Raw genomic sequence first — 16,905 nt, 5'->3', positions numbered from 1 at the left:
CTAACCATAACACTAACCTGAAAACAAACACTAACACAAATCAAATCCATAAACCTAACCCAAAACTAAACCTAACCCTTATGGAAACCTAACACGGACCCTAACAATAAACATAATTCTAAACCTAAAATTAACCCTAACTCTAACACTAAGACTAACACTAACTTTAACCGTAACACTAACCCGAACCCTACTCCTAAGCCTAACACTAAACCTAAACCTGCCCCTAAACCTAACACTATACCTAACCCTAACCGTAACGCTAACACTAACACTAGCAGGAACTTTAACCCTAACCCTTACCCTAACCCTAACCCTAACCCTAAACATAACCATAACCCTAACCCTAAGACTTACCCTAATCCTAACCCTAAAATTAACCCTAACCCTAACACGAAATCTACCCATAAACCTAACCCTAAAACTAACCCTAACACTAAACTTAACCCTACCCCTAACACTAACACTGACCCTAGCACTAATCCTAAACCTAACCCTAACACTAAACCTAACACCAATCTTAAACATATCACTAACACTAACCCTAATCATAACCCTAAACGTATCACTAACCCTAATCCTAAACCTAACCCAAACACTAACACTAACCCTAACACTAACCCGGACCCTAACCAAATAGTGAAACTAACCATAATTTTAAAAATAAATGAAAACACTAACACTAACCCTAACTCTTAAGCTAACACTAACTTTATCCTTAACCCTCAGCCTATCACTAAAATCATAAACCTAACCCTAACCATAACACTAACCCTAACCCTAAGCCTAACAGTAACCCTAAACCTATCCCTAACCCTAATACTATCCTTAACCATAACCCTAACACTACTCAAACACTAAAACCAAACCTAACACTAACATTCACCCGAACCCTAACCCTAACAGGAACCCTAACCCTAACCCTAACATGAACCCTAAACCTAACACTAACCCTAACCCTAACATGAACCCTAACCCTAACCCTAAACCTAACCCTAATCTGAACTGTAGCCCTAACCCTAATACTAAACCTAACCATAACACAAGCCCTAACACTAAGCCTAAAACACATCCTAAACTAAACCTAACACTCACACGAACCCTAACCCTATCTATAATCCAAATTTTAAACCTTAACCTAACCCTAACCCTAAACATTACCCTAAACCTAACCCTAACCTGATCCTTAACCCTAAAGCTAACACTAACCCTAATCCTAACACTAAAACTAACCCTAACCCTAACTCTAACCCTTAAACTTACCCTACCCATACCTCTAACACTAACCTTAACCCTAACCCTAACACTAATTCTAAACCTAACACTAACACTAATCCTAACCCTAACCCTAACCCTACACCTAACCATAACTCTAACCTGAAAACAAACCCTAACACAAATCAAATCCGTAAACCTAACCCAAAACTAAACCTAACCCTTATGGAAACCTAACACTGACCCTAAAAATAAACATAATTCTAAACCTAAAATTAACCCTAACTCTAACACTAAGACTAACACTAACTTTAACCGTAACACTAACCCTAACCCTACCCCTAAGCCTAACACTAAACCTAAACCTGTCCCTAAACATAACACTATACCTAACCCTAACCATAACACTAACACCAACACTAGCAGGAACTCTAACCCTAATCCTAACACTAACCCTAACACTAATCCTATAAGTAACACAAATCCTCACCTTAACACTAACCCTAACATTAACCCTAAACCTAATCTTAACCCTAACCCTTACACTAACCCTAACCATAACCCTAACATGAAACTTAATCCGAACCGTAACCCTAACCCTAGCACTAACCTAAACCTAACACCAAAGCTACACTAACCATAACCTAAGACTAACCCTAAACCTAACCATAACCCTAACACTAAAATAACCCTAAACCTATACTAACACTAACCCAATACTAACACTAACCATAATCGAACCCTAAATCTATCACTAACCCTATCCCTAACCCTAACCCTAACATTATCATTAACCATATCCCTAACCCTAAATGAAACACTAACCCTTACCCTAATGGTAACACTAACCTAAACCCTAATCCTAACACTAAACTAAACCTAATCCTAACTGAAATGCTAAAACTAACCCTGACTCTAACACAAACCTCAACCCTAACACTTACCCTAACCCTAACCCTAACCTTAACTCTTAAACTAAATGTAAGTTTAACAAACTAAATGTAAGTTTAACCAGAACCCTAACCCTATCCTTCCCCTAACACTAACACTAACCCTAACACTAAACCTATCACTAACCCTAATCTAACACTAACCCAAACCATAACAATAAACATAAACCTAACCTTACACTACTCCTAATCCTAAACCTAAATCTATCCCTAACCTTAACACTATCCCTAACCGTAACCCTAACACTAACCCTAACACTAATCTTAAAACTAATCCTAATTTTAACACTAAGCCTAAACCTAACCCCACCACTAATCCTAAACCTAACCCAAATTCTAACCCTAACCCAATCTGTAACCCTCACCCTAAAGCTAATTCTTACACAAAACCTAACCCTAATCTTAACCCTAACAGTATCCGTAACCCTAACCCTAACTTTAACCCTAACACTAACCCTAACCCTAACCCTAAACCTAACAATAACCCTAACCCTAACTCTAACCCAAAACCTAACCCTAACAGAAATGCTAATACTAAAACTAAACCTCACCCTATCTCTAACCCTAACTGTAATAATAACACTAAATCAAACACTAGACCTAACCCAAACATTAATTTTAAACCTAACCCTAACTGTATCACTAAACCAATCCCTAAAATTAAACCTAACACTAACCCTAATCCTAACACTTATTCTAATCATAATACTAACCATAACACTAATCCTAAACCTAACACTAAACTTAACAAAAACCCTAACTTTAACCCTAATCCAAATACCAACCCTAAACCTATCCCTAACCCTAGAACTATTCCTAATCCTAACCCTAAACATAAACCTAACAGTAACACTAAGCCTATCCCTAAATTTAACACTAACCCTAACTCTAACCCTAAACTACCCTAACATGAACCCTAATCCTAACCCTAAAACTAATGCTAGCCCTAAACCTAACGCTAAATGTCACCCTAAACCTAAAATTAAACATAACACTAATTCTATCTCTAACACAAAACCTAAACCTAAACCTAACCCTAACACAAACCCTAACCATAAACCTAACTCTAAGACTAACTCTAAACCTAACCATAACCCTAAGCCTAACGTAAACATAACCCTAACCCAAAACCTAACCCAACCCTAACCCTAAAACTAACACTAACACTAACAATAATGCTAAACCTAACCCTAATCCTAACACTAACCCTTACCCCAACCCCAACCCTATCACTAACCCTAACCCAAACTCTAACCCTAAACCTAACACTAAACCTAAACTTAACCCTAAAACTAAGCCTAAACCTAACTCTAAGCCTCACTCTAACCCTAATACTAACCATAACCATAACCATAACACTTACCCTATCCCTAAACCTAACACAAACCCTAAACCTAAACCTTACCTTAACACAAACCATACCCTTCACCCTAACACTAATCCTAACACTAACCCTAACCCTAACCCTAACTCTAAAACTGACCCTAATCCTAACCCGAACAATAACCCAAACTCTAACCCTAAAATTAACTCTAAACATAACCCTAATCCTAAACATAACACAAAGAGTAACTATAACACTAACCCTATCCCTATAACTAACCCTACCCCTACCCCTATCCCTAACCCTAAAACTATCCCTAAACTTATACCTCACCCTAATACCATCCCTAACCCTAACCCAAACACTAACACCAAATGTAACTTAAACCTAACACTAACCCTAACACTAACCCTAACACTAATGCTAACACAAACCCTAACCCTAACACTAAACCTTAAACTAACCCTAAACATAACACTAACCCTAACACTAACCCTAATCCTAACCCTAAACCTAACACTAACCCTAACTTTAACCCTTACACGAACCATAAATCTTACCCTAACAATAAACGTAACAGTATCTGTAAACCAAACCCTAACACTAAACCTAAACATAAACCTAATCCTATCCCTAACACTAACCCTAACCTAACCCTAACTTTAAGGTAAACCTAACATTAATCCTAACCTTAACCCTCACATTAACCCTAAGGCTAACCCTAACTCTAACCTAAACCTAACCCTCACCCAAACCCTAAAACTAAACTTAACCCTAACATTTTACCTAACCCTAACACTAATCCTAACCTTAACCCTAGAAATACCCTAACAGTAACCCTAACCCTAAACCTAATCCTAACTGTAATTTTAACCATAATCCTAACACTAACACTAAACTTAAAACTCACCCTTACCCTAACCCTAACACTAACCCTAACACTATGCCGAAAACTAACACTAACCCTTACCCAAACACTATTCCTAACACTAACGCTACCCGTCACTCTAACCATAACCCTCACCATAACCCTTAACATAACCGTAAAACAAATCCTAACACTAAACCTAACATGAACCCTAACACTAATCCTAGCACTAAACCTAAACCTAAGCCAAACTCTGACACTAAACCTAAACCTAACACTAACTCTAACAATAACCCTAACACTAACACTAACCATAACAGTAACCATAAACCTAAATGTAAACCTAACCCTAACCCTATAACTAACCGTAAGCCTAACCTAACTGTAAACCTAATCCATACGTAAACATAACCCTAATGCTAACACTAACACTAAATCTAACCCTAAAACTAACCCCAACACTATTTCTATCCCTAAACTTACTCCTAATTCTAAACCTAACACTAACACTAGCCCTAAACCTAACCTTTACCCTAACACTAACCTCAACTCTCACTTTACCCCTAAAAATAACTCTAAACCTAACACTAACTCAAAACCTAATATTAAAAATAATGCTAACCCTAAACCTAACCCTATCACAAAACCTAAACCATAACCCTAGCCCTAACACTAATCCTAACCCTAACACTTACTCTAACACTAACCCTTACATTAAAAGTAAACCTGTGGGGCAGGAGAAGATGGCGGCGAAGGGAGAGCAACTCCCCAGTGTGCTGCGCCACTGTGCGGGATAAAGACAGGTGAAACAGCTGAAGGCTACCTTGGTGGGAATCCCCAGTGAAATTGAGGTGCTCCAGAATCTAGAGAACAGACATCCAGCGTGCGGGATCCGGCTGCAGGGGCTTGGTCGCAGCGATTTCTCCGCACGGAGAGAAGCAGTGCCTGGTCGGGGGCCGCCCTGTAGCTGAAATCCGGGACGCGCCCTGGTTGATCGGCAGCAAGGTTCCAGAGCGGGATTGCAGCGAAGCGGATTCTGGGGCTCCTGCCAGTGGCGCACTGGCCGCGCTGAGTGCTGAGTTCCAGCCTTGAATCAGAGGAGAGAACCGGTCCAGTTCGATACCAGACACCGGTCGGAAAACGGACGAGGGCAGCAGCCGCCATCATGAAGAGCTGATGCAATCATCCCTGTTTTCTACTGATCTCAGCTCATTCAACTACAGAACAGGTGATTCCAGGCTGGTATTTGCCTGCGTCGCGCAGACAGATCGCCCAGGCTCGGGACGGGGATACCTGAGGAGAATACTCCTCGGGCTTCACGCCGGGCGCCTGACTTTGAGCGGCCAGATTCTAGCTCCCCGGGTTGCTTTGGTCCAGGGCGGGCGATCCGTCGGGGACTCCGGGCGGAGGCCAGTTACAAGGGAACTGTGCGCTGAGGGGCGGCGTGGCTCTGGCTACCAGAACAGTTTGGCCCGGGGCTAAGGAGCCCGAGGGAACTGCGTCTTTGACCCTGCCCCTGGCTGAGCATACACTGAGCTGGGAGAGATTGGAGCTGCCAAGCTCCGGCTCCCGGGGCCACTTGGGCCTGAGGCTGGGGTACCTCTGTGGAACCTGCACCTAGCAGAGTATGGCAGGGATCGGAGAGGCTGGGTTCTGGCTCCCCGTGGCTGTTTGAGCCCAGGGCCGCGGAGCCTGCGGGGACCACGAGCTGAGGCCAGCCTCAAGTGAAACTTGCGACAGGGGCAGCGAAACTCTGTCTCCCGGAACAGTTTTGGCCTGGAGCTGGGGAGCCCGCGGGAAGTGCGTTTTAGACTCTGTTCCCAGCGGAGCGTGCACCGAGCAGGGAGAGTCTGGTGCGGCCAGGCCTGGGCACCAAGCAGGGAGAGTCTGGTGCGGCCAGGCTTGGGCTCCCGGGGCTGCCTTGGCCTGGGATTGGGGAACCCGCAGCGGTTGCTCTGAGGAGCCTACGCCTAGCAGAACGTGGCGGGGATCGGAGAGACCGGCTCCTGGTTTCCAAAGCGGCCCAGGCTCAGGGTTGGGGATCCTACAGGGTCTGCTTCTTAGTCCGGGTCCTGCTGGGTGCTGCGGGGCCCTGGGGGGCAGAGTGGAGCTGCCTCCTGTGCCCAGAGCAGGCTAAGGGTCCCGCCGGTGTGGTATCGCGACACCCCAACTGCAGCTGGGGCCGAGGAGAGTAGCCGCCCACGCCTGGAACAGGACCAGCGACGAGACGGCAGGGTAGCCAAGTCAACCCACTTGGAGTGGAGGCAGTGAAGAGCTGTCGTCTGATCCTGCAGGGTAGACAGTCCTCCGTCCCACTGGCAGGGCAGGCCCGGCAGCCTACCAGGGTGGTGGACGAGTAGCATCGAGGCAGTCACGTCACACTGGTTGGAGTGGGGGTTGAACAGAGCCGGCCGTCAGCGTCCGGAAGGAGCCCAGAGACCCGTTGGAGAGGCATTTAGGTACCCCCACTGGGAGTGGGGGTTGAGCAGAACTGCCGCCCAGGCCCACAGGGCGGGCAGATCTGAGACCCACCGGCGGAACAGGCTTGGAGGCTGACCAGCGTGGTAGACACGTCACATCAATTGGAGTAGGGGTGGAGAAGAGCTACCGCCCATATCCGGATCAGGACCAACGATCCGAGGACGTGGTAGGAACGTCACCGCAATTGGAGTGGGGGCAGAGTAGAGCAGCCACCCGTGCCCGCAGGGTGGGCAGACCTACGACCAAACAGCGTAGTGGATAGATCACCCCGATTAGAGGAGGAGCACAACCACTACCCGCCCTACAAGAGAGATATTCCAACTATACAAGAGCAATATAAATAAACAGGGGGAAAAATTTCAAAAACACAACAGTTTCACTAAGCAGAAAGAAACGCAAGAAATATGAAAAGACAAGGAAAGAAAGGACCACAAGCAATGCAGGTCAACTCAACTCTAGAAGAGGTAATAGCTGCAACAGATGGAATGTCAGATAAAGAGTTCAGGATATACATGCTTCAGATGATCTGGACTCTCAAGGAAGACATGAGACAGCAAAATCAGACAATGAAAGATCACATTGACAAGGAACTACAGAAACAAATCCAGGAAGTAAAAGATCAATTTCACAGGGAGTTAGAAGTAATTAAAAACAAACAAATAGAAATCCTAGAAATGCAGAAAGCAATAAACCAACTTAAAACCTCAATTGACAATACTACCAGCAGAATAGATCACTTAGAAGATAGAACATCAGACAATGAAGACAAAGTATTTCAACTTGAGAAGAACATAGACAGTTCAGCAAGACTGCTAAGAAACCATGAGCAGAACATCCAAGAGATATGGGATAACATTAAAAGGCCAAACTTAAGAGTCATTGGGATACAGGAGGGCACAGAGCTCCAAACCAGAGGAATGAACAATCTATTCAATGAAATAATACGAGAAAACTTCCCAGACTTGAAGAATGAAACAGAATCCCATATCCTAGAAGCCTACAGGACGCCGAAAGTGCAAAATCATAAGAGATCCACACCTAGACACATTATAATGAAGATGCCCAACATACAGAATAAGGAGAGAATTTTAAAAGCTACAAGAGAAAGAAAGCAGATTACATTTAGGGGCAAACCAATCAGGATAACAGCTGATCTCTCAACACAGACTCTGAAAGCTAGAAGATCCTGGAATAACATTTTTCAAACACTGAAAGAAAATGGGCTCCAACCAAGAATCATGTATCCGGCGAAATTAAGCTTCAGGATGGAAGATGAAATTAAAACCTTTCACGATAAACAAAAGTTAAAAGAATTCGCAGCTAGAAAACCATCTCTTCAAAAAATCCTTGGCAAAACATTACAGGAAGAGGAAACTGAAAATAACATTGATAACCATCAGTGGGAGGTAGGACAGTAAAGGGGGGAAAGTAATAAAAGAGGAAAACTATCAGGTTTAGTAACATAAATAAACAAATATGACTGGAGGAACGAACCAGATCTCAATAATAACCCTAAATGTTAATGGCTTAAACTCACCAATTAAGAGACACAGGCTAGTCGAATGGATCACAAAACAAGATCCAACAATATGTTGCCTACAGGAGACGCATTTGATAGGAAAAGATATACATAGACTGAAGGTGAAAGGCTGGGAAAAATCATTCCACTCATATGGACTGCGGAAACAAGCAGGAGTGTCTATACTCATATCAAACAAAATAGATTTCAAGCCAAAGTTAATCAAAAAGGATAAAGAGGGACACTGCATACTGCTCAAGGGAACCATACACCAACAAGACATAACAATCATAAATATATATGCCCCAAACAACGGTGCAGCTACGTTCATCAAGCAAACTCTTCTCAAGTACAAGAGTCTAATAGACCACCATACAATAATCATGGGAGACTTCAACACACCTCTCTCACCACTGGACAGATCTTCCAAACAAAAGCTAAATAAGGAAACTATAGATCTCAACAACACAATTAACAACTTAGACTTAATTGACATATATAGAATATACCACCCAACATCAAGTAGTTACACTTTTTTCTCAGCAGCACATGGATCCTTCACAAAAATAGATCATATATTATGTCACAGGGCAACTCTTAGACAATATAAAGGAGTAGAAATAATACCATGCATCTTATCTGATCATAATGGAATGAAACTGAAAATCAACGATAAAACAAGGAAGGAAAAATCATGCATCACTTGGAGAATGAACAACAGGTTACTGAATGATCAATGGGTTATAGAAGACATTAAGGAGGAAATTAAAAACTTCTTAGAGTTAAATGAAATCACAGACACAACATATCGGAATCTATGGGACACATTGAAAGCAGTTCTAAGAGGAAAATTCATTGCTTGGAGCGCATTCCTTAAAAAAAGAAAAAACCAACAAATAAACGATCTCATATATCATCTCAAAATCCTAGAAAAAGAAGAGCAAAACAACAGCAAAAGAAGTAGAAGGCAAGAAATAATTAAAATCAGAGCTGAAATTAATGAAATCGAAACAAAAGAAACAATTGAAAAAATTGACAAAACCAAAAGCTGGTTCTTTGAAAAAATAAATAAAATCGACAGACCCTTAGCCATGCTAATGAAGAGAAGAAGAGAGAGAACCCAAATTACTAGCATACGGGATGAAAAAGGCAATATCACAACAGACACTTCAGAAATACAGAAGATAATCAGAAATTACTTTGAATCCTTATACTCCAATAAAATAGAAGATAGTGAAGGTATCGATAAATTTATTAAGTCATATGATCTGCCCAGATTGAGTCAGGAAGATATAGACAGCCTAAACAGACCAATAACAATAGAGGAAATAGAAGAAACCATCAAAAGACTACCAACTAAGAAAAGCCCAGGACCGGATGGGTATACAGCAGAGTTTTACAAAACCTTTAAAGGGGAACTAACACCAATACTTTTCAAGCTATTTCAGGAAATCGAAAAAGAGGGAGAACTTCCAAAGACATTCTACGAGGCCAACATCACCCTGGTACCTAAACCAGACAGAGACACTTCAAAGAAAGAAAACTACAGACCAATATCTCTAATGAACCTAGATGCAAAAATCCTCAATAAAATTCTGGCGAATCGGATTCAAAATCGCATCAAAAAAATTATACACCATGATCAAGTAGGATTCATCCCTGGGATGCAAGGCTGGTTCAATATACGGAAATCAATAAATGTTATACACCACATCAATAGACTTAAAAATAAGAACCATATGATCATCTCGATAGATGCAGAAAAAGCATTCGACAAAGTACAGCATCCCTTTATGTTCAAAACTCTAGAAAAATTAGGGATAACAGGATCATACCTCAACATTGTTAAAGCAATCTATGATAAGCCACAGGCCAGCATCATTCTGAATGGAGAAAAATTGAAGGCATTCCCTCTAAGATCTGGTACAAGACAGGGATGCCCTCTCTCACCACTTCTGTTCAACATAGTCCTCGAAACACTGGCCAGAGCAATTAGACAGACGAAAGAAATTAAAGGCATAAAAATAGGAAAAGAAGAACTTAAATTATCACTATTTGCAGATGATATGATTCTATACCTAACAGACCCAAAAGGGTCTACAAAGAAACTATTAGAGTTAATAAATGAATTCAGCAAAGTGGCAGGATATAAAATCAACACACAAAAATCAAATGCATTCCTGTATATCAGCGACAAATCCTCTGAAACGGAAATAAGGACAACTACTCCATTCACAATATCCCCCCAAAAAATAAAATACCTGGGAGTCAACCTAACAAAAGAGGTGAAAGACCTATACAATGAAAACTACAGAACCCTAAAAAGAGACATAGAAGAAGACCTCAGAAGATGGAAAAATATACCCTGTTCATGGATAGGCAGAACTAACATCATCAAAATGGCGATATTACCAAAAGTTCTCTATAAGTTCAATGCTATCCCAATCAGAATCCCAACAGCATTTCTTGTAGAAATAGATAAAACAATCAGGAAATTCATATGGAATAATAAAAGACCCAGAATAGCAAAAACAATGCTAAGTAGGAAGTGTGAATCAGGCGGTATAGCGATACCAGACTTCAAACTATACTACAGAGCAATAGTCACAAAAACAGCATGGTACTGGTACCAAAACAGGCGAGTGGACCAATGGTACAGAATAGAAGACACAGTAACCAATCCACAAAACTACAACTATCTTATATTTGATAAAGGGGCTAAAAGCATGCAATGGAGGAAGGATAGCATCTTCAACAAATGGTGCTGGGAAAACTGGAAATCCATTTGCATCAAAATGAAACTGAATCCCTTTCTCTCACCATGCACAAAAGTTAACTCAAAATGGATTAAGGAGCTCGATATTAAATCAGAGACACGGCATCTGATAGAAGAGAAAGTCGGCTATGATCTACATACTGTGGGGTCAGGCTCCAAATTCCTCAATAGGACACCCATAGCGCAAGAGTTAACAACCAGAATCAACAAATGGGACTTACTGAAACTAAAAAGTTTTCTCTCAACAAAAGAAACAATAAGAGAGATAAACAGGGAGCCTACATCCTGGGAACAAATCTTTACCCCACACACTTCAGATAGAGCCCTAATATCCAGAGTATACAAAGAACTCAAAAAATTAGATAATAAGATAACAAATAACCCAATCAACAAATGGGCCAAGGACCTGAACAGACACTTCTCAGAGGAGGACATACAATCAATCAACAAGTACATGAAAAAATGCTCAACATCGCTAGCAGTCAGAGAAATGCAAATCAAAACCACCCTAAGATACCATCTCACTCCAGTAAGATTGGCAGCCATTAAGAAGTCCAACAACAACAAGTGCTGGCGAGGATGCGGGGAAGTGGGTACACTTGTTCATTGTTGGTGGGACTGCAAAAGGGTGCAGCCAATTTGGAAAGCAGTGTGGAGATTTCTTGGAAAGCTGGGAATGGAACCACCATTTGACCCAGCTATTCCCCTTCTCGGTCTATTCCCTAAAGACCTAACAAGAGCATGCTACAGGGACACTGCTACATCGATGTTCATAGCAGCACAATTCACGATAGCAAGATTGTGGAACCAACCTAGAAGCCCTTCAATAGATGAATGGATTAAAAAAATGTGGCATCTATACACAATGGAGTATTACTCTGCATTAAGAAATGACAAAATCATAGAATTTGGAGGGAAATGGATGGCATTAGAGCAGATTATGCTAAGTGAAGCTAGTCAATCCTTAAAAAACAAATGCCAAATGTCTTCTTTGATATAAGGGGAGTAACCAAGGCCAGGGTAGAGATGAAGAACTGGAGAAGAAGATTAACATTAAACAGGGATGATAGGTGGGAGGGAAAGGGAGAGTTAAGGGAAATTGCATGGAATTGGAAGGTGAGCCTCAGGGTTATACACAATTACATATAAGAGGACAGGAGGAGTAGGATAAAAATTATATAAGTGGAAGAAACGATTTATAGTAGAGGGGGTGGAGAGAGAGAAGGGGAGGGGAGGGGAGGGGAGGGGAGGGGGGGATAGTGGAGAATGGGATAGACAGCAGAATACATCAGTCACTAGAAAGGCAACTTATAAATCAATGGAAATGTAACTGATGTGACACAGCAATCTGTACACGGGGTAAAAATGGGAGTTCATAACCCACTTAAATCAATCTGTGAAATATGGTATATTAAGTTCTATGTAATGTTTTGAACAACCAACAATAAAATATTATAAAAAAAAATAAAATAAAAAAAAAAAGTAAACCTAACGCTAAACGTAATCATAATACTAACCCTAACCTTAACCCTAAATGGAACACTAACCGTAGCCTTAACCCTAAACCTAAAACAAATTTTAAATGTATTACTAACTCTAACTCTATTCATACCCCTAAACCTAACCCTAAACCTAATATTAACAGTAAGCTTAACCCTAAACCTAACCCTAAACCTAACGCTAACCCTAACCCTAAACCTAACATGAACCCTAATCCTAACTCTATCAGTATGATAACCATAACCTTAACATTAATTCTATCACTAACCCTAAAAGTAACCTTAACCCTAATGCTAAACCTAACCCTAACCCTGACACTAAAACTAACCATAAATGTAACCCTAACCCTAAACCTAAGCCTAAAAGTAACACTAACCTTAACTCTAACCCTAACACAAACCCTATCTCTAACTCTAACCCTAAGTAAATGTAACCTTAACCCTAACCCTACCATGAACCGTAACACCAACCCTAACCCTAACCCTAACATTTACACAAAACTTAACACTAATCCTAACTTAACACTAACCCTAAACCTAAACCTAACCTAATCATAACCTAATCATAACCATAACCCTAACTATAAAACTTACCCTAAATCTAACAGTAAACTTAACCCTAATTAAACCTAATACTCAACCTAACCCTAACCCTAACCCTAACCCTAAATGTAATCATAGCCATAAACCTAATCCTAATCTTTACCTTAACCCTAATCAAACACTAACACTAACCCTAATCCTAATCGTAACACTAACCCTAATCCTAATACTAACACTAACCCTAACCCTAATGCTAACCCTAACCCTAACCCTAAAAATTACACTAAGCCTAACCCTAAAACTAAACCTAACACCAACCCTAATCCTAACACAAGCCATATACATAACTCTAACCCTAAATAAACCTAAATCTAAACCTATCCCTAAAACAAACGCTAACTCCAAACCTATGCCTAACCCTAACACTAACCTTAAACCTAACCCTAAACCAAACACTAACACAAATACTAAACATAAAACTAACCCTAATCATAACACTAACCCTAAACCTAACACTAACTTTAATCCTAAACCTAAACCTAACCCTAACACTCACTAACCCTAAGCCTAACACTAACACTAACTCAAATCATAACCCCAACCATAAGCCTAACCTTACGTTAACCCTAACCCTAACACTAACCATAACCCTAACACTAACACTAACCCTAACACTAACCCTACCCTAATCCTAACCATAAAACATACCCTAACCCTAACCCTATCCCTAAAAGTACCTTAATCCTAACACTAACCTAACACTAACACTAATCCTAATCCTAACCCTAACTCTAACCATAATCCTAACCCTAAACCTAACTCAAACACTAACTCTAATCCTAATACTAACTCTAACCCTAATCATAACCCTAAACCTTACAGTACCCTAACCCTAACTCCAAAACGAACTCTTACCCTAACCCTAAAAGTAACGCTAACACTTACCCTAAACCTAATTCTAACCCTAAACCTAACAATAAACCTAACCTTAACACTCACCCTAATCCAAAACCTGACACTAAACGTAATCCTAACCTGAAACATAACCGTAAACATAACACTAACCCTAACTCTAACTGTAACCCAAAACCTAACACTAGCCATAATTATAACCCTAAACACAACCTAATCCTAACCATGAACTAACCCTAACCCTAACCCTTACCTAATCCTAACACTAACCCTAAACCTAACAATAACATCAAAACCAACCCTAACCCAAACCCTAACCCTAACACTGACATTAAAAGTAAACCTAACTCAAACCTGACACTAACCCTAATTTTAACCCTAACTCTAAATCTAAAACTAAATATAACACTAAACCAAAGACTAATGCTAACCCTAACTATAGTACTAACACTAACCCTAACACTAACCCTAAACCTAAACCTAACCCTAACCGTAACACTAAACCTATCAGGAACACTAAGCCAAAAGCTCACGCTAACCCAAATGTAAACCTGAACCTATCCTTAACAGGAACCCTATACCTATTCCTAACCCCAACCCTAACAATAACCTCTACCCTAACCCTAACCCTTACCCTAATTTAACCCTAATCCTAACACTAACCCCAACCCTAACACTCATCCTAACCCTAACCCTAGCACTAACACTAACACTAAATCTAATTATAACCCTTAACCTAAACCTAAACTTTAACCTATCACTGACCCTAACCCTAACACTAACCCTAACACTAACCTTAACACTATCCGTAACTCTAACACTATCTCTTATCCTAACCGCAACCCAAACCATGATTCAAACAATAACACTAACCATTACATACACCATAAACTTAACCATACAAATAACCATAACCTAAATCTAATCCTAACTTTAAATTTACATTAATCCTAACCCTAACACTAACCCTAACCCTAACCCAAACCCTAACACTAACCCTAACGCTAACCATCACCCTAAACAAACTCTAACCCTAGCCCTAAAACTAACCCTAACCCTAGCCCTAGCCCTAACCCTAGAACTAACCATAACTCTTAGTCCAAACTTAACCCTAAACCTAAATCTCACACTAACACTAGACCTAACACTAACACTAATCCTAAAACTAGCCCTAATCTAGTTCAAGCCTTTGAACAAAACCAAGCCATAGCTCTAACCCTGACCCTTCACCTAAACCAAAACCTAACCCTACACCTAGCCCTAAAATCAGCCCTAATTCCAGTCATAACCTAACCCTAAAACTAACCTTGAGCCTGACTCTGACCTTACTCTAACACTAGCTCTAACATCACCCTAAAAGTATACGTAACCTTAAAACTATAACTAGCCCTAACAGTAACACTAAAAGTAGCCCTAATCATAACTTTAGTTCTTACATTACCCTTAGCCCTAATACTAGCACTAACCTAACCCAAAACCTAGCCCTAAACTGAGCCCTACACCTTATTTTAACCCTAACCCTAACCCTCACCTAATCATTACCCTAAACCTAACCCTAACCCTAAAACTGGCCCTAAACCTAAACCTAACCCTAGGCTTAATCCTAACCATAATCCTAGCCCTAACTATAGCTCTAATCATATCCATTACCCTAAACATAACCCTAATCCTAATGCTAACCCTAGCCCTAAACTTAATCCTAATCCTAAACCTAGACCTGACACTAATGCTAACCGTCACACTAGCCCTAACCACAGCTCAAACCCTTACACTTACCCTAAACCTAACCCTAACACTAAGCCTAGACCTAACTCTAATCCTAACCCTAGCCCTAATCCTAACTATAACCCTAGCCCTAACCTATCCATTACCCTAAACATAAGCCTAACCTAAACATAGTTCTAAATATAGTTCTAACCCCACTCATTACCCAAACCCTAACTATAAATATCATGATAACACTAGCCCTAACCCTAAAACTATTCTAACCCTAACTGTAAACTTAACCCTTTTCCTAACTCTAAACCTGCACTAACCCTAACTGTAAACCTAACCCTAGCCCCAACCGTAAACATAACCTCTGCCATACTCCTAATCCTAGCTCAAATTCTAACAGTTATGCTAAACCTAACACTAACCGTAGTCCTAAACTTAAATCTAACCCTATCCATTTAGGCTTAACGCTAAACCTATCACTAACACTAACCTTATTCTTACCTAAACCTAACCTGAACACTTAACCTAACCTTATCAATTACTTTATCCCTAATCCTAACCCTATTGCTAATTCGAGCCCTAAAACTAAACCAAAACTTAACCCAAACTCTGAACAAGACACTGACTCTAATAACACACCTAGCTCTAAACCTGATCCTTACCCGAAACCTAACCCTTAAACTAGACCTAGCCATAAAACTAACACTAACAGTGTCCCTAACCGTATCCCTAGACCTGACATTAGCACTCTACCTAATTCTTGCCTTAAACCTAACACAAAGCAGAGCCCTCATCCTAGCCCTAAACCTAGCCATAACCCTAACCCGAACCCTAACCCTAGCCCAAACCCTAATTTCAACCCTCGCCCTAGTTCTGAACCTAGGTAAAACCACATCCTTTCCTTTATCCCTAACCCTAACACTATCACTAACACTAAACCTAACCCTAAATCTAGGCATAAACCCAACACTAACCATAGCTCTAATCCTAGCCCTAATTTATTGCTAACTGTAACCCTAACTCTAACCTTAGCCCTAAGACTAACCCTAATTGTAGCCCAAGACCTATTTCTAGTACCAACCTTATTTATTTCCTAACCCTA

Source organism: Spermophilus citellus, assembly GCF_964194105.1.
Source record: "Spermophilus citellus genome assembly, contig: SCAFFOLD_61, whole genome shotgun sequence".
NCBI lineage: Eukaryota > Metazoa > Chordata > Mammalia > Rodentia > Sciuridae > Spermophilus > Spermophilus citellus.
The sequence above is the reverse complement of the archived record's forward strand: the minus strand, read 5'-3'. Positions refer to the sequence as shown.